Genomic DNA, 26,756 nt, shown 5'->3' with positions numbered 1-26,756 from the left:
GCAACTTTTGCCCCTAGTCTCGCCAATCTATACGTCGATCTATTCGAACGCCAACACATCCATCCCGCGACCAATCCATATCTCGCCCATCTAACTATATGGCGGCGATATATCGATGATATTTTCGTGATATTCAGAGGCTCAGAACAGGAGGTAGAGACCTTCCACATTTGGCTTAACTCCCTTAACCCTCATCTCAAGTTCACCATGGAGAGACACAGATCCAACACACACTTCCTCGACCTGGCTATCTCAGCTACAGGCGGGCGCCTCTCTTCGAGCGTCTACAGAAACGCCTTGCTTTGCTACTCCAGCTACCACCCTAAGGCCCTCAGGGATAATCTCCCCTTCGGACAGTTCTTACGCTATCGGAGACTGTGCTCACAAACTACGGATTACACCAGACAATCCAAACAACTTCAGACGCAACTCACTGAGCGAGGTTATCCCAGGAGGATTATTAGGGACACTTGCAAACGAGCTAGGAACATTCCACGCTCTATCACCTTACAACAACATACCAAACCCAGTGAGTCGGACACCTTCACAGCAGTGTTCAGTTTCTCACCCCTTCTCAGCAAAATCAAACGGGAAGTTAAGAGACTTTGGCCTATTCTCAACACAGGCGCCTCCACCATCCCGGTCCCACGCTTTGCACTCAAGAGACGTTGCAACATAAGAGACAAGGTTGTCAAAACCCTCATACCCAATACTTCTAGGGATGAGCCTACACAGGGGACCCTTTGGAACACTCAACCTCCCAAGGGCCATGCACCCTGTGGCCACTGCTCCATGTGTGCCCAGACCTCTAGAACCACACAGATAGAGATCGGTTGGAAAACACCATGGATACAGAATACATTTACTAATTGCAACACCAAGGGCGTCATCTATATGATAACTTGCCCTTGCAACCTGAGATACATCGGCATGACAAATAGGCCTGTTCGGACCCGCATGACCGAACATAAATCATGCATAAGAACGCACAAACTTACTGCACCTTTGGTGTCCCATTTCTTGGACAAAGGACACACAGCTGACCAGTTCAAGTGGACCATCATAGAGAAAGTCACACCGCCCCGTAGAGGCGGCAATTACCACAACATGCTGTTCAAAAAAGAACAGATGTGGATTTACAGACTTAACAGCTATTCGGATGGTCTGAATGAACAAATCCAGTGGCATGAACTAGCAGTGTTGCCCTAAAGTTAACATACCAGACGCGCTTACAAGCACGTACGTTTCAGGTTCATGATGCTACCCTCTGGACTTTTCCATGAGAGGCCCATGTCTCCTTCACAAACAGGCACGAGGTCCTTCCGATGCCCAATCTCCATCACGGTCCATTTGGACTTTCCATCCCCTTTGTACCCCATCACCCCCCACCCCAACCCAAACCCCCCCCCCTCAACGTTGCCTCCGCATTGTAACTTGTCAGTCCTTTCATTCCAGCTCATACCTACATCCATTATTTTTCACAGCTCTTTCCATATTTTATTCATTTTTTTATTTAATCACCTTTACAATTTTACCTTAAACCTATTCCCCATTCACCTTCTTATTCACTTTCCTCCCCTTTTCCCCCCCCCCTCCCTCTGCCCTCCATGCACTCCTTCTTCCCCAGACCATGTCTCTTTCACCGGGGATCAGACCCAGTGCGGTGCCTGACCCCTACTGAGCTATAGCGCGCTCAGACTCTGTTTCTAGAGGCGCTCGAGCCTCTCCCACTGCCACCCGACTTTTCGTGCTCGAGCGCGCTCAGCCCTTGTTTCTAGAGGCGCTCGAGCTTTCCAGTTCCATCCGACGCTCGAGGCTCACAGGGAGCCAGCGTCGGCACGCAGACGCTTGCGCGAGCGCGTTGCTCGTTGTTTCTAGAGGCAATTGGCCTTATCTTAATAAACCAGCCATCTCGAGCTGTAACAACCTGACACAGCTCCTAGACAGCACGGAGGAAAGCAGATGCCCCCTCCACAGGTACTGACCATACTTTGGCACCACGGACCTTTGATCTTGGTTTTTCTGCCATGTATCCTGCATAGATTACTATACCTGACATAGTCTGTTTACTCCCCACAGGCACAATTTTGACCTGAAACCCGGAGATTTGATTAACCCAGATTTACCGTTTAGATTCCAGCTCACACGCTGGCTTAGAGGTATGTTCAGCCTGCTTCCCCACCCCATAGGCACCCCCCTTGCACCAAGCCGGGCGCGGGCTGTCCCCACAACACCCAACTGGCTTATAAGGTAGGGGCTCACCATCTCCACCCTGTAGTGCACACTTTGCATCCCAATAAGTGCACACCAGCGCCTCTCACCTCCTGGCAGCAGCCTTACAGTCACCTCTAGAGACCTTGTCTGGCACCCCCTTCCTCTCCCCCACCTTGGCGACTAGTTCAACCACTGGTGCACAGGCACCCGACTACTCCTGTAATTTATTGACCATTCAATGGCCTTGTTCCCACACGCTTCACTCCAGGCATGTTAAAAGCACCACCCCGTAGCATTTGGCACCAACCACATGGTGCCCCAAAACCCCCGTTCTTTTCTCTACCCCTGTCATTGAATGCTCTCTATCTCTCTCCCCCTTCCCTCTTTTGTCTCCCTCCAGGAGACATCAGTATCTTCATTCCGGTTCAGCAATTTACTGAACACCTGGCAAACCCGTTTGCATTCCAAATCACGGTCCTGAAGAAGATGGCCTGAATCTCCTACGCCATTGAAACCGGTCGACCCCTTTCGGTCATGAGGGCTCTCATGACCAACGCTTGATCTCTTATACATTTACTTAAGAGACACAACCCTTGAATTACTATCTACTGGAGCACACTCATAATCACTGAGTGAGCCACACATTTTTATAAGAGCCTTCTCTAGCCCCCCAGCCCTCCGGCTGGACCTTTTTACTGACCTACCAGTGGTTACTCCACCAGTACTCTTACATACCCCAACCACAGTGACCTACGGGTATCAATAAAGTTGCACACTCTGGATGGAATATAAGCAGTTGACCTGTTTTACAGGTTGGATCCACGCTCAAGATCAAGCAGCCTCAAGACCCAATTCACTGTCTTGTTGTACGCTGCTTAACCCTCTGGAGTCTACCACTGTTTTAAAATGCCCCTTGTTGTTTTGGACGACCCGTGTCTGTTTCCAGACATTGTCATTAGTATAGAAGGTTGAGGGACAGCACTCTCCTCTATATCTTTTTAGTAGGCGATACACCACACTCCACCCAGGGATAGGCACCCCCGCTAGGTTTAGGGTGTTCTTCCTCATGGTCAGGTACGCCGAGTCGGGTGGTCCTCCCCCCTTTTTCATGTGTGTTGAGTGTGAGCACTCTAATTGACTCATTTGTTTTGCAATCCTTTGATGCATTTTTGAATACCTACCTTCCTAAAAAAACGCTTTTGTTGTGTTACCAGACGTTATCTTGTTAACGGTTTAGGATGAATACGGTGCACCAATGCACTTTAGCTACATAAGCTTTCCCTGTTGTTTCTTAGACTGTGTTAGCACAACTTGTTGTTGGTGAATGATGATGCAGGGTTATTGTTGTGATGTAGGTGGTAATGGTTGTGTATGAGATTGTGGGCTGGTTCCCTTGTAGCGAGTTCCTTAAAAGGCCTGTTATGGTTCTAGTGATTGTTTTGGAAGTGGGTTAGCTAATTGGCAGCTACTCTAAGGATTTGGTAGGGGATAGCTTTATGCTAGGAGCAGTTTGCTGGATGGATGTTTAGGAGGAGGTTTTTTTTTTTATATACACACGTTAGTAACACTGTTCCTTCCTTTGATTGCATGGTTATGTAAGGGGGGAGATGTGTTGTGTTTTTACCTATCCTGACTATGTGGCTATTCCCTGTATGCATGTGTGCCCGAGTCTGGAATGTTTGGTATGGCGTGTTCTGGTTGGAATGTTTTGATGTGAGTGCCTGTGTTCCTTTACTACCAGTTGGAAACTTAAGCTTGGCACAGGGGGACCGGTAGGTGCTTCTACCCCATGAATGTATCTTGTATTATTCCTAATATACTTACCTTTGTTCCCACAAACCCACTAAAGTTATCTAAACAAGGCTCCGGAGTGCTTATTTAACGCCCTCACCCAATCTTAACATTCTGCCCCCTATCAGAACATTCCAAACAATGACGACGCCTGGATGTTGTCATCAGACTAAATTTAACAACAAACCATTTGCATTTTGTAATAACGAGACCTCCACAGGTAAGTTATTAAGTCTTTATTATCAAACCCGAACGCCGTACATATCTCTTCCCTGCTCCTTTCACTCTCCCTCCACCAACCGTCCCCCCCGAACCTTAACCCCTCAACATTCTATCGTAGAACCTTAGATAAGGGCTCGCGGAAGCACGAGCAACTACTACACATCTCCCCCTGTAAACCTCCATAATGAACATTCATTAATTATGAACATAGGTAAGGTAAGGTAGGACAGAAAGAATCCTTAATATGCAATAAGAGGCATATTTATCTATATGGAACATTGATAATGATTACAGTCCAAGCATTAATCATCTGCAAATTCTAAAACAAAATCCTTGTATTTGGCTGGAATATTCTTTATACGGTTTGGGCGATTATTCACTTGATTGGAGGACTCCGCAAGGGCAGAGTTTCCACACTGTCCCCTTCCGTGTGGAACTATGCTTGCATTATCTGATGCAAGCACTGACAACTCCTCTGCAACCCTTACATCCACACCAGTCAAACCAAAAGCACCTTTATCAGAATCACACTCAGAATGTACATCCATCCCTTTAGCATCATGAGCTCCTTCTAATGGCACAACATCATCACTTTCCGAGGCAGACGCCTGCCTCCTACCATGCCCCACCCGAGCATCCTCCCCAACCAGCACAGCCATATCCTTATCCCTCTCTAGGGGAACCACATCCTCAGAGGCATAATCTGGATCAACTCTTATTGTATCACCACCTCCCTCACAACACAGTTCCTTAGTCCCCGCCAGCTTTCCCTTAACAAGGACCACCCTCCTCAAACTCCATCTGGTACCATCTTGCAATTTAACGTATCCATGACCTACTTTGGTCACAATTTTTGGTTCCATAAATTTGGACAAACCCTTTGCTACAAATCTTGGATTTTTCACCACTACAAGATCACCAATTTGTACACGCAGGGGTTTCTTTTTTTTAAGCTGAGATTCCCAAAAACTGGATTGTTTAACACGCACCTTGTCAAGAACCTCCTGCATGTTGATGCGACTTTGTACACCACCCCCAAGAGCGGCCACCCTTAGTTTAGATCCTGGTTTTCTCCCTCTCATTAACTCAAAAGGAGACACTCCAGTAAAGGAAGAAGGGGTAACCCTATAGGCTTTTAGAGCTTCAGTCACCACACTGCACCACGGCAAACCATTTGCGATGGCCAACTGAACTGCCCCCTTCACAAACCTGTTCATCCGTTCAACTAATCCATTGGCCTCTGGATTGTACAAAGCCACTTTATGGTGACGAATTCCTAGTTTGGAGAAGAACTCTTGCATGGTGACTGATACAAATTGGGGACCATTATCTGAGACTATTCCAGCCGGAACCCCTTCCCTGTCAAACACTGCTGACAAGAAGTCAATCACCTTCTCAGTGGTGACCGAGGACAAGGCCGTGGCCTCCACCCACCTAGAGGTATAGTCCACTAACACCACAAAATATCTGAAACCTCCACCCAAGGTGTCCATGGGACCCATAATATCTACTGCCACTTTTGACCACACCTCTTGCGGCACTTCCACAGGCTGTACGGGTTGGGGCGACGTTGTCTTACTTTTATCACTGACTGAACAAGCCATGCAATCCTTAACTACCTTCTCAACCTCCTCATCCATCTTGGGCCACCAATACCCTTCTCTCAGCCTTCTTTTCGTCATGGATCTCCCGAGATGCCCTTCATGAGCCAACTCCACCAACTTGGCCTTAAGAGATTCAGGTGGTATTAACCTGGTACCCCTGGCAATGCCCCACGGACCTTCAGACAACTCTGTCCATACTTGTCCGAACGACTTGTCCAATTCATCCTTGCCTGCACCTGTAGTAAGAGCAGTCTTGATTTTGTTCAACACAGGGTCCATCGCACATTCTCTACCCCATTCCTGCTCATTTACTGCCGGAAACACTTTGGCCACCAACACATATTCATCACTCATCACAGCCTGTTTTGAGTTTTCCGCACTTACATCATGCCGGGGAAAACGAGATAGACCATCTGCAACCATATTTTTACTGCCAGGTAAGTACTCCACCTTAAAATTATACTCATTCATGTCCGCCATCCAGCGCATCACTCTAGACGATGCCTGGAACAAACCCTTAGATGTCAAAACATGCACTAGGGGTTTATGATCGGTGCGTAATGTGTATTCTACTCCCCACAAGAATGTTCTAAAATGTTTGGATGCCCAGACAGCTGCCAAGGCCTCCCTCTCTATGACAGCATATCTACGTTCTGCTTCACTAAGAACCCTAGATGCAAAAGCAATGGGGCGATACGATCCATCAAAACACTGTTCAAGAACTGCCCCTACACCATACTCACTAGCATCCACTGTCAAAACCGTCTTCCTAGATGGAGAAAAGGAAGCTAACGATGGAGCCTGGTCCACTTGAGCCTTCAAGCCTTCAAATTCTAGCTGGCATGCCCCTGACCACTCAAAATGTACGCCCTTTTTGAGCAACGCTCTCATGGCCACAGTCTTGTCGGAGTACGTGGGAATAAACCTACTATAATATTCGGCCAATCCCAAAAACGACCGTAATTGGTCCTTACTGGTGGGTGGAGATACTTCACATAACGCCTTCACCAACTCAGCCTTGGGATGTATCCCCTTGGCATCCAGGGTGTGTCCTAAATAAGTCACACTCTCCACCCCTATCTTACACTTACTTAATTTGACCGTCAAACCACTCTTCTCCAAAATGCCCAAAACTCGTAGAATCCTTTCATTGTGTTCCTCACGAGACCTGCCCCACACCAAGATATCGTCCTGGAAATATTCCACACCATCCACCCCGCAAAACAACTTTTGCATCACCCGCTGGAAAACAGCGGAGGCGGATGCCAAACCAAATGGCATACGCCGGAAACGGAAAGCTCCAAATGGCGTAATGAACGATGTAAGAGGTCGTGATTCAATGTGCAAATCCACCTGGTGATAGGCAGATGACAAATCTAAGGTGGAGAAACAAGATGCCCCTCCCACAAGTGAAAGCATTTCCTGTATATTCGGTAAGGGATGCCTGTCTATCCAGATACTTGAATTCAAATCTCTTAGGTCAACACTCATCCTCATACCACCATCATTTTTACGTGCCAATACAACCGGGGCTAACCACTCTGATGACTCTACCTCCTCTATTACACCAGCTTCCATCAGCTTTTTAAGTTCTGTCTGAAGACTTTCACGTGCCATGATTGGTACACGCCTAACTCTGTGCACAACGGGAACGGCATTCCTCTTGAGCACGATCTTGTGTGAGAAACCCCGCAACTTGCCCAGGACGGAGGAGAAAACTGATGGAAATTTCTTTTGGAGATTATCGGCTGACACCACACTTCCCTCACGCAAACTACCTTCTCTTTCCTTGCTTACGCACAAAACCGGGACAGCTTTGCCTGGTCGAATCTCCATCTCTAGAGCAGCCTGCTCCTCCCACCCAATAACCGGATCGCCCTTACAAGCTACATACAGTTTTCCTCTGGCTTTTCTGCCATGAAATTCAATTTCAACCCACTCATATCCCAATACTTTAATTGGAACACGGCCATACGCACAAGGATTAATATCAGACGGGTTAAGACTAGACACCTCCTTATGGAACTTAGATTTATACATCTCAGGAGATATCATAGTGTATGGAGAACCCGTGTCAACCAACACACTGAGTGGAACTCCATTCACATTAAGAGTAGCCCACGCACTTTTTCCCGACGGTCCCACACTCAACAGTGCACCTTCTTTTGGAAGCAAATCCGCCCTAGCAGAAGGACTAACATATCCTACAACAGTTACATTGTTATCATCTTCTTCGGGGTCCACCATCCGCACCACTTCCTTCTGTGGTATAGCCTTACACATGCGGGCAAAATGTCCTCTTCCCTTGCACTTTCTGCACACAACGGCAGAAGCAGGACATTCCCTTGCACCCGCAATATGACCCCTCCAACCGCATTTCTTGCAGAATTCTCTGCTATTCGGCGTGACTCTTTGATCCTTGTCCCTGGCTCGACTTTCTTCATTTTTGCGTGGCTGAACCATGTGTACAATGTCCGCCTTTTCCGTCACTTCTTTGACACTCTTCCTTGACTCCTCCAGGGCACGGGCTATTTCAATTACTTTCTCCAACGGAGGATCCTTCTCTGTCCACAACCTCTCCCTAACCTTCGAGTCACTAGTTCTCATCATGATCTGGTCACGAATGTATTCTTCTGCCATGCCCGTGAACTTACAAGTAGAAATGAGGGTGCGCAGTGCCGTCACATACGAATCAATGTTCTCGCCAGAACCTTGTGCCCTTGAAAAGAAATGATACCTCTCAAGCACAATGTTTGCTCTTTTGCCAAAACGTGTCTCAAGTTTTTTTAGAGCAGTCTCAAATGCCAAAATCACTGCCTGCCCCCCTTCACCATCTCCTTCTCCTGAAGACAAAGCCATAACATCCTGGCCCGGAAGGTGTCTGAACACCCTTAAACCCTCCGTACCAAGGCAATTGAGTAGGGTCGCTTCCTTGTCATCATCAGACATTCTGGAACCCCCTGACGCTCTCAGATATACTTTGAAAGTGTCCACCCAAAGCTCCCATGCAATGGGGGGCTCCCCCGGATTGGGGAGGAAGGCCGGAGGAGGACGTGCATTGCTGCGCTGCATAGTCACTGGATCCGACATAGCCACTGACTGAGGTCTATGCTATGAAACACCTGAACTCTCTGCGCTCTTCCGTGAATAACAATGTTTAAGTAACTTGTTCAACACGGCAGACTAGCAAGATGATTATTCCACCTTCACATATGCACAATACTGTTAAAGGCAGGCTCCAGTCACTTCCCTCCTCTATATTTTGTAGCAAATAGAAAGCACAGTATCTCAATGCCAGCACACAAGTAGTTAACTTTCCTCTCCTTGCAGTTCGAGTAATATAGACACACCCACCCTTGAACAGGAAGCCTTCCGTTAACTTCCTATGTGGTGGGCGGAGCCGAACAACAGGGCATCCGTGTATAATTTGCGTCTTCACAGCTACGAAGAACGCCGGACTCTGCCCCCTCCCAGGGTCCTCCTCTCACCTGTGCCGCTCCCTAGTATTATTGTGCACCGCACGGCACTGTCGCACCCCGCCACAAGCCGCACTCGACCTCTTCCGGGAGCGCGGCTCGGCAGGATTCAAGCTTGACAGCGGCCGCTCAGCCGTGAACACGGCTGCACTCTTTGCGGTGTGCCGCGCTCGACCTCCTCTGGGAGCGCGGCCCGGCAGGATCCTCTGCTAGTGGCAGCGGCCGCTCAGCCGTAGCACGGCTGAACTCCTTGCCGTGTGCCGCGCTCGACCTCCTCCGGGAGCGCGGCTCGGCCGGCCGCTGAAGGCAAGTAGCGTTGGCCCAGCTGACACTTTTCACGCCGGGGCCCGCGCTCGACCTCGTCCGGGAGCGCAGCCCAGAAATCAGCTGAGGTACCGGATGATGTGTACGGCTGGCAAGGCGCGTGGGTCGGGTTTGAAGATCCTCGTCGCCAGTGTAATAACGAGACCTCCACAGGTAAGTTATTAAGTCTTTATTATCAAACCCGAACGCCGTACATATCTCTTCCCTGCTCCTTTCACTCTCCCTCCACCAACCGTCCCCCCCGAACCTTAACCCCTCAACATTCTATCGTAGAACCTTAGATAAGAGCTCGCGGAAGCACGAGCAACTACTACACATTTCAATCAAGCCAGGAATTAAGAGCCATTAAAAAAGAAAAGGTGCGGGCCAAACGTGAATGGGTAGTGACATCATCTCTGCCTTGTTGGCAAGAGTCTCACGAAAGACTATCAAAGAGTTGGCCACCCTAATAACTGTTATGCTGGAAATTCGTACATAAATGCGTCTCTCTGCATAAACACATATCCCCATCTGCTGCACATACCAAATCCTCCAACCCCCTTCCACCTCCCTCTAGCAGAGAGGATACTGTTAGCTGTACTGTTCACTGATACAGTGGGAGTCCCATTGGGAATGAAGGAACGCGCTGAGCCCAGCCCCACTGCATAAAACATCCCCCGCGGACTAATCGCACATCTGCATGAGAAAACCACAAAACGAACTGAATCCACCTTTACTTTAAGGAAATCTCCACCGATGCACACTACAAACCGCAAAATACACCGAAATACCCCCTCCCCAATATTGCCTCAACCGTGATGCACATAATATCCCCAAAATACACTGAAATAACGAAAAACACAAAACTGAAACCATCTGTACTTTAAGTAAATCTCACCCTTGATGCACATTACAAACCACAAAAATACACAGAAATACCCCCTTCCCAATACCGCCGCTCTGCATTAAAGTAACAATCAACATGAGATGACTTTAAGACTTACCAGAAACCAAACAACAAACAACTATACAAAACGTGCTTTGTAACGCGCTCCCACAACGCCTTGCCTTCCCAGCCGCTCGTGCAAAAAAGATGACGAAGTGGACGTTGAAACCCACGTGATGCAGAGCGCCCACGTGATGAAATGGGGGCGTTGCTATGGTCCGTTTCTCGAATGGGAACTGGACACTACCCTTTACGAAACGCTCATGTCCTGATTCCAGGCAGCATCAGGTGAGTGCATGCGATCCAGCTGCTCTAGTACTGAATTTTATATGCATTTCTTTTAGCATCCATCCACTTAGACGTTCTCACCCCTTTGTTGTTATATTGTTAAGAGGAACACTTTTGTAACGTCTGGAAATGCACGTTGAAGCTATAATTCCTTGTACTGTACTTATCACTTGTTGAAATTAAGTATTGTAAGTACGTGATTTTCTAAACATCTGGTTTTGAAATTACATAGGGCAGACTGTTGTTGGTACTATAGACACAGTAGCTGCTCCGAAGGTCATTTACGGTACGGTTCGGGCTCTGCAATGCTCGCAGACGCAGTAACTGCTGTGCAGTTACTACACAGACCCTGTACATATATAATAGTACCTGCGCAGGCTAATGCTCGTAGAGGCAGTAACTGCTGTGCAGCTAATAAACAGACCCTGCTCTGGTGTAAGTGACTACATATATAACACCTGCGCAAGCTAAGGCTTGCAGACGCAGTAACTGCTGTGGAGTTACTACACAGACCCTGCTCTGGTGTAAGTGACTACATATATAATAATACCTGCTCAGGTTAATGCTCGCAGGCGAGTAACTGCTGTGCAGCTACTGCACAAACCCTGCTCTGGTGTAAGTGACTGCATATATAATAATACCTGCGCAGACTAATGCCCACAGACGCAGTAACTGCTGTGCAGCTACTACACAGACCCTGCTCTGGTGTAAGTGACTGTCACAAAGTGTTTGTGTAGGGGTGATGGAGTTCTTTCTGTGAATTGTTTGCCGATTCTTATGGCGTAGTAGTTTTTTTGTTTTGTTTTGCTTTGTCCACTGTTGCTTTGTACAGTTTGAGTTGTCTTTGGTATCTTATTTAGTCTTGTCTAGTGCATGGTTCTCTCCATTTTGCGGTTGTTTTTTTGGCGTTTTTTCAGTTCTTCTGTGAACCATTTTGCTGCCAGTTATTTTGGTGTTGCTTTGAATGTTTTAGCTGGTGCTAATTGGTCAATGGCCTTGGTGATCCAATTGTTGAGTGTGTCTTCTGTTGTATCTATGTTTGTATCGGTGGGATCTCTTTCACCTAGGTTGTTGTGGTGGGTTGATAGCATGGTGGCCTTGTCCGCTAGTTTTGTTGCAAAGTTGGGGTTGTAAGAAGATGGTCTCTAGATCAGTAGGAATACTATGTTGGATTGGTTGTTGAGTTCTATCTTGATTAGGAGGGATTCATAGTCTTCTGCGTTGGTTGTGATGATTCGAGATGCTCAGGCGTGTTTTTTGTGTATAATTGCGATTCCGCATCCTCTTTGGTTTTCTCTGTTGGCGTGTTGTTGATTGGGTTTCCGTTCCAGGTGGGTTTTTCCTGGTTGAGTCTTTTGGGTGGGGTGGTTCTTTGTTGGTCGGTCTCTCTGTCGAGTAGACGATAGGTTTATGGTGGGGTTGGTTCGTTTCCGGTTGGTAAATAGGGTAGCTACCCTTGGGGCTTAGAGTGTAATGGTTTCCAATTTGTTCCTTGTTCTGGTTGTGGTATTGTCCATGCTGGAGACCGGGTTGGGATGGTTTATTAGTTGTCCGTTTGGTGTCCTGGTTGGGTCAGTATTCATGAAGCTTGTTGGCTTCGGTTTGTTGTTGCTGTGCTGTTTTTGTTTACCACGTTGTTGTATGTGGACAGGTAGCGAGCATTGTAGTCTGTCTTTGCTCTGTTATTTGTATATCTCCTTGGGCCATCTCAGATGTTAGTTGAGTTTTTTGGGGTTGTGGGATCATGCTGGTCCGTGCCTTCCCAAGTGGTTTGGGATTTCTTATTATTTCTGTTGTCTTTTCTGGCTTCTTTGTCTTTCTTGTGGCGAGGCATGATGCGTGGGTTGTGTTCCTTAGCGGGCGTCCTCTTTGGATTGGTGTTTTTCATGGTCTTTTGGGTTTAGTCTTTGCTGTCTGTGGTTTGTTGTTGCTTGTATTTGGTAGGTTGTGGGTAGTTGAGAGCTCGATTGATGAAACTTTGTGGTTCTGTTTGTTTATTGCTTCTTTCTTTTTTGGATCCTTTTCTTTTCAAACATGAATACTGTGTGAAGGAGTGCATGGGAATACTGGCATATATTGGTGCAGTCATGTTAGGGAGGATTCTCATTTCTGTGCTAATTCCCTTCAACGTTAGAGACCCCCAGCTCTTTTGCTGGACTGTAGGACTTTTTAGTTTTAACCATGGAGTGAGTGAGACCCTTTTCCCACTGCCTCATGTGTTTTGACCTTTTGGATAAGGTGTTTTCACTGTTTTGGGAGTCTGACAAACTCCACATGAATCTACTTTTTCTATGGTGACACACAGCACCTTCAGTGCAGTGTCACTGAGAAATCCTTTAGATTTCTCCTAAGGTTTAAAACACCCTTTCTTGTGTGAACTACTGTTCCCAAGAATAGTAAAGTGAAATTGACTTTACTTGCCTTTTCTCTATGTGGGTCCATCACACCATTTTATGTGGAGTGCTGGGGGGTTACCTAGTAGCCCCTTATTCTCCATTCTCATGTAACATTTGTATGTTGCCCTCCTTACTTTTAAATGGCTAGTGGCAATGGTTTAATTTTTCCTACCATTATGCTTTTCTACTGCAGGTTGAACCCTCAGATGCAGTATAGCACGCAGGGGTGACCATTTTATCAAAACGGCCCATGTTTTTTTTGGTTGCCATTTTCTGTTTGTGAGTTCTTTCTTGGGTTTTACTCTGTGCATCGAACAGATTGGAGCCCTTTGTTTGTCTTGCCTTTGGCACACTTCAGCCCTGAAGCCCGCCTCTGGCTCCAGTGTCTGGAAGGACAGGATGTGAGGGAGCGTCCCGAAACTCCTGTGTCCTTTGTCTCTAGGAATGCCTGAATGCAACCTGCTTAAAAGGCAAGGGTTTTGGGACCAGAGGCAGAGTCGACCACTGGGAGAAACACCTGACGATGAAACTGTGAACGAAGCTTGCGGCATCCTCCTGGACCTTTGAATTGCCCGGTGAAGCCCTGTTGCTGTGCTGAAACTCCCTTTTCAGACATCTCCCCTTGGGTTAGTTGGACCAACTAACCCAGAGACAAACTCCACTGAACCATCTTCCCTATCTGGCTGTACTTCATTGCTGCAAGAACCGAGTGCCAGGGGTCGAGTAATCCGTAGTTGAGTGAAACGTCTGAAATCCGGCTAGAAACTCCAGGAGTTTCCTAAGGACCCTCCAGAATCAGGGCGACCAGAGCTAGTGTCCCCTCACCAGACCCAAGGAGTGAAGGCAGCACAAACGGTAGCAGAGATCCGCAACAGCGCTGTTTACTAAGCGCTGAAACCACAAAGTGCCGCTGAACTGAAAAGATCTCGTAGCTGCCAATGACCTCTGAAGTACCGCCGCAGGAGCCCTACTGATTTCCTCCCCTTTTCCCCACGACTGAGGCTCAGGAACACGGGGTCTGCAATGCTGTAGCAGGACAGAAGCCAGCTGGACCACTCTTCTTCAAACCAGAGGTACTGAGGTACTGTTTAGACTTAGGGTACTTGCCTCACTGTCTTGTAGCCTTGCTTTTCTCAGTTGGGAATTGCAGTGGCTTACGTTTAGAGTTCATTCCAACTCTGTTTTCACAGCTTATGACCCTACAAGTGATTTTCTAACAAACTCTCTAACTTTGTGCAAGAGTTTTGATTCTAAGAAGTGCCTCAGCTCCATAGACTGTTTCAAATTGACTTTGGCTGTCCTGGCTCCCTGCAGACTCTTCTAGCCCACTGACTATGATATGGTTTGTCCCTCATAGGTGGTAACTTGTTTTAGACTGTTACTTCTGGGAAAGGCTAGTCTAGATTTCATTGGAAGATTTAGTTGCCCTCACATATACTGAGAACCTTTTCCTTCCTTAAACCTTAGCCCTGAGGACGAAAGGGCGCAGCGTTCCAGTTTAGCTAACCTATTTGCAAGGACCTGCTACGTGAAGTACAGTTTTCTGCTTTCTATCAGCTACTGCTGCTCTACTCAGTGCAATAACTGGCTGAGTCCAGCACACCACAGAACAGAGAACGAACATGTGCTGTCGCTTTAATTCTTCTCCAGTGCGTGGCTGAAGGTACCAGCTGTTTAGTCGTCCATAAAACCGCGCCCCACACACCCTTACAGCATAAGCCCTGAGGATGAAAGGGCAAGGCGTTCCTGTTTAGCTGTTTGGCGAGTTGGGATTTGGGCAGTCCCCATTTAGGTACATACTCGAGGTGGTGACTGCGGGACATAGTTCCTTTGAACCTCCCAGAGGACCTACAACGGAATAGATCGACAGCTTTAGGAAATCAAATCCTTGATAGAAAGTGAGTTTTGAACCTCTGTGAGGCACCAATCTGAGAGGAGGCAGAGAGGTGGGACACAAGACAGCAATGTCGGAGAAATCAATTTTGGGGGCTACGAGACCTTTAACAAGGCGGGCGACTAAAACCGCCTTATTATTACAGCACCCGCCCAGTCCGGCGTCCTTACAAACAACGCTGCCTAGTGCCCTGGAAACCTCGCCACTACATTAAGAACATTTTTCCTCAACGCTACCTAAGGTAAGTGCCGCTGCGCAAGTATACTCTATGCCGTGTAGCCAATTATCAACCATGCGCTATGATCATTTTCTGGCAGTGGGACCTCATGTAGACCACGAGATTACTCAGGATGAAGTAATTACTGCCATAACCCATTCTCTAAGTACAAGTTTAGAGATCCTACCAGATGAGAATGTATATACACACTTGCATACAATGATTCCCACACAATCCATAACATCTATGAGCAACATTCCAACAACCAGCCCTAAACAGAAATCAAAACATGAACTGCTGACATTGAGAGCATCTCAGCGGCAAGAGAGATCGTGTGACTTGCCCGATAGCGACACTGGTATTATCACAACAGCGCAGAAAAATAAAGCTCTACAAGCAAAACTAAAATGGCAGACGAAATATAATAAAACTAAAAGACACTCACTATCATTAGAAAAACCAAGATCCAAAAAAGTGGAGAGGTTGTCACTAGACCTTAAGGAAATAGAGTATATCATGGAAAATCAAGAAAAAAGAGCCTTTATATTCGATCTATCCGCCCCCTTGGACACCGACAAAATAAAGGCTCCTATGACATCAACTCCCCTGCCAGATCTTAACATAGAACCAGACCGCCCAAATCCCGTAGCGTCCTCCCCTGTGAAGCAACTAAAAGAAGAATTAAATAGATCACATCATGCCGATAGAGCGCAGGAACCACTCGAACGGCCAAGTGACTACAAACTCAAAATGCTCTTGTAAAAACTTTGATGAGCCCCAGCGTGAAGCCATACCTACCTCCATGCTGGAATTGCAAAATATCATGACAAAGGCAACCAATCATGCATTACTGCCCTTTTTGAAATTATATGAAACAATGGCAGATAGCATCAGAGATCAGGCTACCCTTCTGGCGATGATTCAAACCAAACTGACATCTATGGAGGGGCTGATAACCAAAATTCAAGCAAGATTGGAGCGAGTAGCAGAAACATCACATCAATGGCAAACAAGACTATTCGACATTGCCAGTCATGATGGAGCAGAAAACCCAAATCAAAACCCAAATCACTGCAACAATGCTAGAAATACTAGCAGATAAACAACGGAAAAAGACACTAAACTTGGACACTGAGATCAGCAAAGCCCCTACTACTAAGATAGTAGCTGAAGATGCAAAAAATGGCAAAGGTGAGGAGAATAAAGGAACTACAGAGAAGCACGGGAAATCTGAAACATCACAAAATCCACAAAGAGAAATAAGTTCAGGAACATCATTGAGGATACCTAACAGCCCTTAAAGCAAACAGCAGCAAAATAAGAAGTCCGAAGGAAAAATGGAAAAAGGAGCACAACAGGCAATATGTCAGAAAGATGACACAGCTACTGGAACCATTCTCAATATTTGATCGACAAATGAACAAACCCAAACCAATGGTAAAACGAGTGAACGACAAACCTAAGAAACCAACGAAACAAGTAAAGATGAATAACAATGCAAAAAGAAGCTCACAAGCTTTTTTGAGAAATTTAACGCTGCCGGGGAAAGCACAGACAAACCAACAATGTGGACCTTCACTACAATCCGCAATAAGTGGGAAATCACAGGTTGAGATTAAATCCCAAACCTTGGCGATGGCGTACACACTGGAAGAACATGTAGATTACAATCGAATGATGCACATGTCCGTATACCTCAATGACCTACAGGAGACCGACGCGCCATCTGTTCATGTAGTCGGGTATAATCAAGAAACAGAGCTGACTGCTCACCTTAATGACTCAGCTGAGGAGGAAAAAAGAGGAAACGGTACTCCAGAGGTCACCTCTATTATCACAATCGATGTTTATGAAGAAACCATCAGTGAATGCACGCAAGAAGTATCCCTCATAGGCGAAACTGTGACAGATAAAGAACTGAGCTCTACCCCCTATGAATATAGTAACATCACAGAGGATTTGTTTCTAGAGGAATCGATGGAGAAAGATGATAATGAAAGGCTTGACGCTCTAATAAATACTTCAGATAATTCTACATTCACAGATTTGTTTACCTCTCTTTGTAGACCCAAGAACAAATATCCAAGTGAACGTAATATCAATAGAATGTATATCGCTGAAATCAGATGGCCTTATATTAAATAGAACGAATATAATGAGACTTTTACAGGCCATTCCTCAACTAAAAACAATAGCTTCGACAGATATTAAATTAGTGGAATTTGGCGACCATGAGAAAACCGACCAAGTGTACATACATCTTTCATCCCTGAGTGTACACGTACGGGTGATGAAGAACGCACAAGCACTAGCTCAGCTAGGCTTTAGTTGTCAGATAAATACCATGTCAAGAAATTCTAAAATACCAACAAGAATTGTATCAGAGAGTGAAGAGGATGAAGATGAGAAAAGAAGACAACGAGGAAAAGATGATAATTGGATGGCACCAATATGACAATTTTGAAAGTTCTTGTGTAAGAAACCAAGGAAAGCCTGAATAACAACTAATAAATAATAAACCTAAGCAGATAACCCTCTGTAGCTGGAACACAAGGGGTTCTAGGCATAAGTTACAAAATGAGCATGCCACTGCTCAAGGATATCAAAATATTTGTTTGCTGGAAACGTGGCTGTCATCCCCCCAATCTGTGAAGTGAGGTATGTATTAATCCAGCATTTCCAAAAACTAAAGGTAGACCAGCCGCCGGTTTGATAACTTTAATCAAACTAGACGGCTCCATGGAAATACTAAATACATCAAATCCTAATTCATGGACACAGATAACAACTATATGATATAAGGGCGAACTGGAGGAAGACCAGTCGACAGAAGAGCAAGCCGGGGGACGACAAGCTGAAACGACCCAAGAAGAAGAGAGCCGGCACGTTCACACCAGGGTGCAACACACAGAACAGCGCGTGGACATCATGAATGGAAGGGAGGAGGCCTAGCCGTGAACCGAGCAGATAAAGAACAATATGAACTCAAACTCGAAAGCGCCAGCGAAAATGTGTTGAAAGTTGTTGTTTAAGTAGTTTTGGTGTTTTGTTTTGTGTTCAAATGCAAAAAAAAAGTTTAAAACAAACTATGATATAAACTACAAGATACAGGCATGATCCGACTAAGGATAGCTGCAACGCAACTGTCCAGCTTACCGGAAAAGTTCAAAAACTCTATATGACATCAAACTGAAAATCCGGACTACACTATGATCTTAAAAACATTCATGCAGGTCAATATGCAAACCAAAAAACCTAATCAAAAACATAACCATGCATATAACTCTCTTATAGCAGTAAAGAAGCGATAATTTAATAAGAACTTGCATCTAGCGAAACAAAAGAAATATCTGTGTACTGCTAAATTGTTCTGACTTGATGGTCGTGCAGATGTTTGGAACCTCCGTCCCCAAGTACCACACAAGCAGAAGTAAAAAACACCACTCGTGTAATCTTTGCGGCCACAGGTGTAGCGTGCCGTCAGTCTAGAACCAGGAACACCAGAAGAACACCTGACCCATGTAAGGCAATGAATGGTTAGGTCAAACACAATTCCAGTAGGATATACGTTGTGATGGCAAAGAAAGTGGTAAGGGCTTACCTACTGGAGGTGGTAGGGTGACCTGAGCAGAGTAAGTGGGACAGGAGTGTAAGGTATCCGGCGGCAGCAGCTGGCTGTTAAGGGTGTTGGTAGCACTCTGGATAGACAGGAACACCTGAGGGCTCAGGTAGAGCCGAGGGGGATAATCCGTAAAACAGTCCAGGAAAACAATCCGAGGTCGAGCCAAGAGTAACGCCAAAATCAAGGAGGGTCCAAATATCGTGTCCAGTGAACAGTGCCAAGTTTGAGATCCAAGAAGACAGAGAACGACTAGTTTAAGGGAAATGACAAGGGCAGTCCGTGCAGCAATCCGTGGTCCTGAAACAGAATCAAATCCAAGAAAAGCAATACGCCACACAGTAATCCAAGGCATCAGCTGTGAAGCGTTTCTTCCGTGTTTCTCCGATCCTTTTGAATGCGGTGTACGGTCACATGATGTGACTTACGTGATCAAACGTCCCGAGTCACGGGACCCATGATGTGAATGGGAACTGCTGATCACATGATGCGGGGATCTCCTCACGCACGCATACTGCCGATAGCCATGGGGAAACTGCCATGGCAGATGCCAATGCAGAAAAGGTCGTAGAACTCCTGGACTGCTGGCCGGGAATCCCCACTTCCGGGTGAGCCGCTGCCGTCGGATATGAAAGTGAGTGCAGGGTTTGCAGGAAGTTTAAGTGTTGAATGTGGGGTCATGGGGAAAGTACTGGATGCGGGTCGGGACATTACATAAATCCATACAAAAATTCAAATGAGTACTATAATTGGATTAAAAGTATGAAAAAAATTATAGTTCAAAATGATGCGGAGAAAATGCTGAAAGCATTAAAAAATCAAAACACCAGGAATCTATGGTCATTATTGAATGAACAAAATAATCAGCAGACCATAATGAGCCAAAATGTGCCAGAGAAGGATTGGATTGTACATTTTTCAACTTTATATAAAAATGAAATACCACAACAACAACAAAACTTCAAAGTGGGCGCTTGAATGGGAATATACAGACATACTGGATCAGGTTAAAAAACGAAATCTGTCGTGGGGCGCCTGGTCCGGATGGACTTAGTAATGTCCACCTTAAAAAATAAATCCTGAAATATGGGCGGATATCTGCTTTGAAATCTTCAAAGCTATAGATAGCACTAATACAATCCCACGGACATGGAAGACTGCCATTCTTTTACCAATCTACAAACAAGGTGATAGAAAGTTGCCAACTTTCTATCGCCCTATAGCGTTGCTCGACCCGATGGGTAAGGTCTTTGCTTACAAACAGGATTTGTAAAGAATGCTGGAACAAGTATTAACTTGATCCTTCTAAATTTGTTAAAACTTGAAGCTTTCAAAGAGAAAACAACGACCCATGCAGTGTTCTTTGACTTGGAAATGGCCTTTGATGCAATAAACAGAAATAAACTGTGGGAAAAACTTAGAAGATGGAAGTGCCTAAATGATATTCTTCAACCTATAAAAGCCCTTTACACCAATACTTCAATCAAAGTCAGACTCTCACAAAGTGGCCATCTTTCTACCACAATGACATAATTGAATGGCTTAAAACAGGGGTGCCCACTTGAAGCCACTCTATTTAATTTATATATCTCTGATCTACTGGAACATCAATTGAAAATAAAAGCCAATCCGCCGAAATTGAACCAAACTAAAGTATTGCATATTTTATATGCAGATGACCTGGTGTTTTTTGATAAAACGAAAATAGGGTTGCAAAGGAGCATTAATAATCTTGTAGAGTACATTGAAGAAAATTATTTAAAAATAAATATTAAAAAAACAAAGGTAATGGCGCTAACACATAAAGCTAAAAATAAATCAAAAGCCCTAGTTCTATTTCTCAATGGATCCAAACTTGAAACAGTAACATCGATGAAATATCTGGGAGTGATGATAAATCAATCGGAAACAGAGATACAATGGGTAGAGAAAACAAAAGAAAAAGCTCTATCCCTTGTGCACCAAGTAAAGATGCGACATGATAAGTATGGAACCTATTCCTTAAAACCAATCGTAGCATTCTATACTCATAAAATAACGGCCATTGTGACATATGGCGCAGAAACTATGTTGAATGCACCACAGGACATGTGGACGGTGCTGGAAGGAATAATATGGCGTAAAGTTTTAGCCCTTCCATCGACCTTTTCAGCCCTGCGAATACGACATGAATTAGCTCTACTATCCTTGGAAAAATTGAAAAACTGGAAGTCCCTCATGTTATTTAGAAAGAAGTGTGTTATGGACAGCATACCATCAATTGATATCATGCGTAGAAAAGTGCAGACTACAAATGCAACAGTGCTCAATATGTGGAAAGAAGCGTGTACTAATAGATTAGAACGGGAGGAACTCCACCTGGAAACGCTTCTTAATCGCCCACAAAAAGCCAAACTAATTTTACAAAGAAATGATTGGATACGAACGACTAAACAAAATACAATGTGTAAATTATCATTAACACATGATATTGACGTTTGAGCTCTCCATCAACTGCCACAGTACCTCCAACAGTTCTCAAATCGTTTCATTAGAGATCAGTTTCTAAGGCTACGACTAATCACACTACCGACTAGAGAATGAATGACACTGATGAAACAATTGCCTGCTGACCATTTGATTTGTCGCGTTTCTCAAGATAAAAGGCAGGTAGAGACATTATATAACATATTCATGAAATGTTCAGCCCCCAATAGCAAAAGACAATTGTTTAGTCAGATGTGGCTGCAGCAGAGTATTCCGCTTGAACCAGCACAGCGGTGGGCTAGAAAAATAACAGGAATAGATAAGAAATTAACTGTAGCAATAGTTCAATTTTGGGAAGCGTTAATGAGCCTCAATACCACAGAAGAAGAGAAGTAGCCTACATGGAATCGAACGAAATGAACATGGACTAAACAAATGTTGGATATACTATGACTGATAGAAACTGTAATTTTTAGTTGTGGATTTTATTTGGAAATGAAATGTAAATGAGTGAAAATGTTTGGTATCAAACTAAATCATTCAATAAAATACAAAAATGCCATTACTGTCCTTGTGATTGAAGTCACCCCAGGGTGTAGCAATTGTGTAAGAAGCATATCCAAAGATTATCCACTAACTTGCTCTGATTCAGAAAAACGAATTTTAAAGTATATTTACATTGTTACATGAATTGCCTTTCTAAAGAACGCTTATTTAAAAATTGATGTTAAATAAATAACATTTTATAACTGAAACCTTGCGTGTAAGTGTTACTTGGCTACTTGTATTTACAGATTTCATTTGTACAGCTCTACAGCTCACAGTTATCCCTCTTGAGATAGGCCTGGCTGCTCAGTCACACTGCCAACCTGTGTAGTTCGGACCTACACCAAAAAGTGGGCTTACTAATACCAAGCAGATAAGTGTTGTGTAGTCTCACACAGTGGGACTACCCCAATTTCTACCTAACAAGTCAGCATGGAAATGTATTGATTGTGAGGGTGCTGGGTTCCTGCTTTTGACTGGGATGGGAAAGGATTCTCACCCAGGGGATGCATGCTATACTTAGGCCTCTTTCTTCCACTTTGGCCCAACATAGTCTCAGGCTTTACCCATGCCACATTGGGGATTGTGAGGGTGATGGGTGCCTGCTTTTAACTGAGATGGCAAAGGATTCTCACAGGTGCATGCTATGTTTAGGCCTCTGGCTTCCACTTTGGCCCAACATAATCTCAAGCTTTACCCTTGCCACAGTGGGGGATCATTCAGAATAAGTGCAACTAAGCAAAAGCGGAATGACAATCTGTATTGGTCCGTATATCATCCTAAAAACTCTGATGTTCTGAAGTAATCAGTAAGTCATCCCCAAATCATCAAGAACAAACAAGTTTCATGGCAATGCTCTTGAAGTAATCAGCACGTCATCCCCAAATCATCATGGACAAACGTGCAATCTCTTAAAGTGATCAGCAGGTCACCCTAAAAGCATCAGGACCAAGGAGTTTTCTAAAATGGGGATGATGTTAGCATATTCTTTAAGTCATCCTAAGCTCATCCCCAAATCATCACCCACCATTCTGAGATATTTGCTGATGACTTTAACAGCGTGATGATGTCTGATGATGTGGGAATGACTTCTAGTGTAGTTCGATGATCATCAGATGACCCCAGGATAGTCCGTAGCTTGGCTCCACTGCTTAGCGACCAGTGCCTACATCCTACGTGACTTGTAAATAATGCCCTTGCTTTCTCATACATGCCAACCCTCCCGATTTAGGCAGGAGACTCTGGATTTTCAGTGAAAAATATTGCTATTATTCACGTTCTCCTGCCTAAAATAATTCTAGCCCCAATGCATTCATATGGGAAAATGTAGGTCTCCCGATTTCTGTGAATAAATCTCCGTTCCAGGTGCATTGGAATGTTGGTATGTATGCTTCTTTTGTTGTGGTTGTATCAATGATTACACGCAGGCATGAGATTGAGGGAGTGCTCTTTTATCTATGTAGCACATGTAAAGCCAGAGAAAGAATATATCTACCCAATATGACAACCTGATACACAAAACAAAACTACAAGGGTTAAGAGACATATAACCACTAACCAAAACCTCAAACTTCTGCATACTTAATTCACACAAAAACCCACACAACTAATTCTCTCGCAGCAAACCGCACGGACTTCACCATACCAACAATCAACACATAGATCGCAACAACAGCACTCGAGGACTCGCTTCAACCCTATATTCACACCCAAGCTCAGCGCACAGTGAAGACCAAACTGAAGCTGCCAACAGGACACCACCTTCTCACTTTCCTACGCCCTCTTCATCCACTAACCCACCCACCACCTCTTTGTTTACAGATCCGCCTAAGCGCCTGCAGACCAACTCCGTTGGTGACGTTGCGCTATATAAATACCTTTAACATTAACTATGGCTTCACCCCCAAGGTACCACTCAGCATACAATGCAGTAGTTATTTATAGTGGTAAATGGTCCTGCTAGCTGCTCCTGTATTTAGGTAAGTCAGTGGGCCCTCATGTTGGAGGTTGCAGGGGAGAGTGTTGGGCAGCCAGCCTTCCTTCACCTGGCTTGCCGCACTCGTCACGTCCTAAGCGGGAAGCGCCGCTCGTAATCTCGCAGGAGTTCCCGCAAGACTTTGCACAGGACTTCCTGGAAATCCTTTACTCTACATATCTCCTTTTGTTGGACAAAGTTTGTCTTACACCATCACGTAGTCGGTGTACCTTCCTGTTCTTCTTCTTTCCCTCTTTGGTCAACTGCTCTGTGCATTCTCTTCGTGCGTTGTTGCACCCCTTTCATTGGTTTTCTCTTGTCTCACCGCACTCCTCTTGGGACTGGCTTCCGCTTGGGATGGTGTCCCTATGTCCTCCTCTTCTTCATGTCCAGATTGTTCTCTCATGGTTGGGTTCTTTTTGGTCAAGTTCTCCTCTTGACTTGTCTGCTCTTGTGGTGTAGGGCTGAATGCTTCTTCTGTCTTCTTTTCTTCTAGCGCCACCCTCTCCAAGTTCCATTGCTTCCCGTCTTGGGTGCGTACATGGTTTGTCCCTCGCTGCACCACTCTCAATGGTCTGCTGATCTTAGACTAAGTCTCGGGATCTCTATGTAACATTTTAATCTTTATCAAATCTCCTTTTCTGACTTTGCTCTTCTTAACTCGCCAAACCAATTCTTCCATTTCCACCCTCTCATCCTCTCTTACACTTGCCAACCATGGTGGGACCATGGTGGAGGCTGCTCTGCACCCTCTGAGAAGATGGAACAGCAATATGTTTGTGACCTCATTGGGGGTAAGGCGATGAGCAGCTATTGCTTCCTTGACTATGCGGAGCGGGTCCCGCTGTTGTGGCTAACTGCAAGGCACCCTTATTGAACCTGTTGGTGCGTTCCACCAACCCAATTGCTTGTGGGTGATATAAGGCTGCTTTTATTTGCTTGATATTGTTCTCTTTCATGAATTTTTCAATTTCTCTAAATACGAGTTGATCTCTGGGCAACCCTTCCCTCTAAAAAATATTCTTGAGGAACTGAATCACTGTGGCTGTGGTTATGTTAGGCACAAATTCAACTTCTACCCATTTGGATAAATGGTCCACTAACACTATGCCATACTTGCGTTCATGTTCTATGAGTTCTAGCGGGCCTATGAAGTCCATACCCAATTTTTGCCACACTCCTTCTGGCACTTCTGTGGGGTGTAGTGGCACTTGGCTTAGTTTAAATCGCTTGTCGCTATTGACACACTCATGACACCTCTCTGTCATGGTCCTTATTTCTAAGTCCATTCCTGACCACCAATATGCTTCCCTCACTCTCCTTTTAGTCCTGTTGTTTCCCAGATGACCCGCGTGAGCCCTGGATATAATGGTTCTTCTCATTGCTATGGGTGGGATTAGTTGGTTGCCTCTCATGAGCATCTCCTCGTTTTCGAAGATTTCATCTGACACTTTCCAATAGGGACGCATCCCCTCTGGAATGGACCTCTCATCAGGCCACCCTTTTCTGACCCATTCTGTGATTTCTGTTGTGGTGGCATCCTTGGCTGCTTCTTCTTTCCAGTGCTGTTCGCTCATTTCAAGGAATTCCCTACTCCTCAAGTCAGTGAGTGATGCAACTACACATTCATTTTATAGAAAGCTGGTTTCTGTGTCTTTGCGCGGTGGCCGTATGGACATACCGTCAGCCTGGGCATTTTCCACCCCGCAATGTGTTGTATTTCATACGTATATTCTTGCAGTTTAACTGCGATGCGAGCAAGGTGAAGTGTCGCTGTACGGGTCACTCCCGGGCTCAGTAGGTGCACTAGGGGTTTGTGGTCGGTAACCAGCAAAAACTTTGTACCCCAGACTATGTGCGAAAGTAATCCACAGCCCACGCACATGCTAACATCTCCTGTTCTATGGTGGAGTAATTATTTTCTGCTTGTGAGAGCTCTTTAGACGCAAAAGCAACAATATGTTCATCATCGTCTTTCTTTTGGGTTAGGGTTTCCCCTGTACCATACACGCTGGTATCCATGGTGATCATGGTTTTCCATTGAGGATTGAAGGGCTGTAGGCAGGGCACATGCGTTATGTCCTCTTTGACTTCTTCAAATGACTTAGCTTGCTCTGCCTTCCACTGGTACTCCGCACCCTTCTTGAGCAATTCTCTCATTGGAGCCGTGGTCTCTGAAAGGTTTGGCACAAATTTTGCATAGTATTCGGATAGTCCCAAAAATGATCTCAGCTCTTCTTTGCTGGTTGGGGGAGGCACCTTCACAATGGCTTGAAGTAAATCCTTCTTGGGGCTAATGCCTGCCTTGGATATGGTGTATCTTATTCTACTTCATCCGCCTGCAGCACACATTTGTGATAGAGTAGTCGCACTCCTGCTTCTTGTAGTTTTGCCAACACTTTGCAGAGAGCTGTATCATGTGTCTCCTTGTGCTCTGCGTAGATTAATATGTCATCTTGAAACGATGAGACATTTCCAATGTTTTTCAAAAGGGAGTCCATCATGCGCTGGAACGCAGAGGCCGCCAAGGACAACCCAAAAGGCATTCTGGTGAATGGCTACGTTCCAAATGTGGTTATGAACGCAGTGAGGTCCCTGGACTCCCGATGCAAGGTGATCTGGTGGTATGCATCCCTCATATCTAGTTTCGAAAAGACCTTTGCCTCCTTTCATCAGCAAAATCAGTTAATTTATGCTCGGTGAGGGGTAACTGCCCGCCACCACCTCCCAGATTTAGAATTCGTAAGTCAATGCAGATGTGCAAGTCACTGGTGTTCTGTTTCCTAATGAGAACCATGG

The 26,756-nt window shown here is 45.3% G+C and overlaps 1 protein-coding gene and 1 long non-coding RNA gene across 4 annotated transcripts in view; one reads left to right on the top strand and one right to left on the bottom strand.

The window, feature by feature from the left end:
- LOC138471927 (uncharacterized) overlaps positions 1–10,709 on the bottom strand; it is a 33,092-nt gene extending 22,383 nt beyond the window's left edge. Inside the window, exon 1 of the long non-coding RNA XR_011268535.1 lies at positions 10,615–10,709. This is a non-coding gene — a long non-coding RNA (uncharacterized lncRNA). The remainder of the gene's footprint in view (positions 1–10,614) is intronic.
- Positions 10,710–10,767: 58 nt separating this feature from the next.
- Positions 10,768–26,756, top strand: part of PNPLA7 (patatin like phospholipase domain containing 7) — a 2,986,886-nt gene continuing 2,970,897 nt past the window's right edge. For 2 of the 3 annotated variants that reach the window (XM_069609797.1, XM_069609798.1), the window contains exon 1: positions 10,768–10,844. The gene's annotated coding sequence lies outside the window, so the exon portion shown is untranslated. The remainder of the gene's footprint in view (positions 10,845–26,756) is intronic. The other variant, XM_069609799.1, reaches the window with a different exon arrangement.

The sequence above is a fragment of the Ambystoma mexicanum genome, chromosome 8 (genome assembly GCF_040938575.1).
Source record: "Ambystoma mexicanum isolate Mex_15411 chromosome 8, UKY_AmexF1_1, whole genome shotgun sequence".
Classification (NCBI taxonomy): domain Eukaryota; kingdom Metazoa; phylum Chordata; class Amphibia; order Caudata; family Ambystomatidae; genus Ambystoma; species Ambystoma mexicanum.
This window is presented reverse-complemented; position numbering and strand designations above follow the sequence as displayed.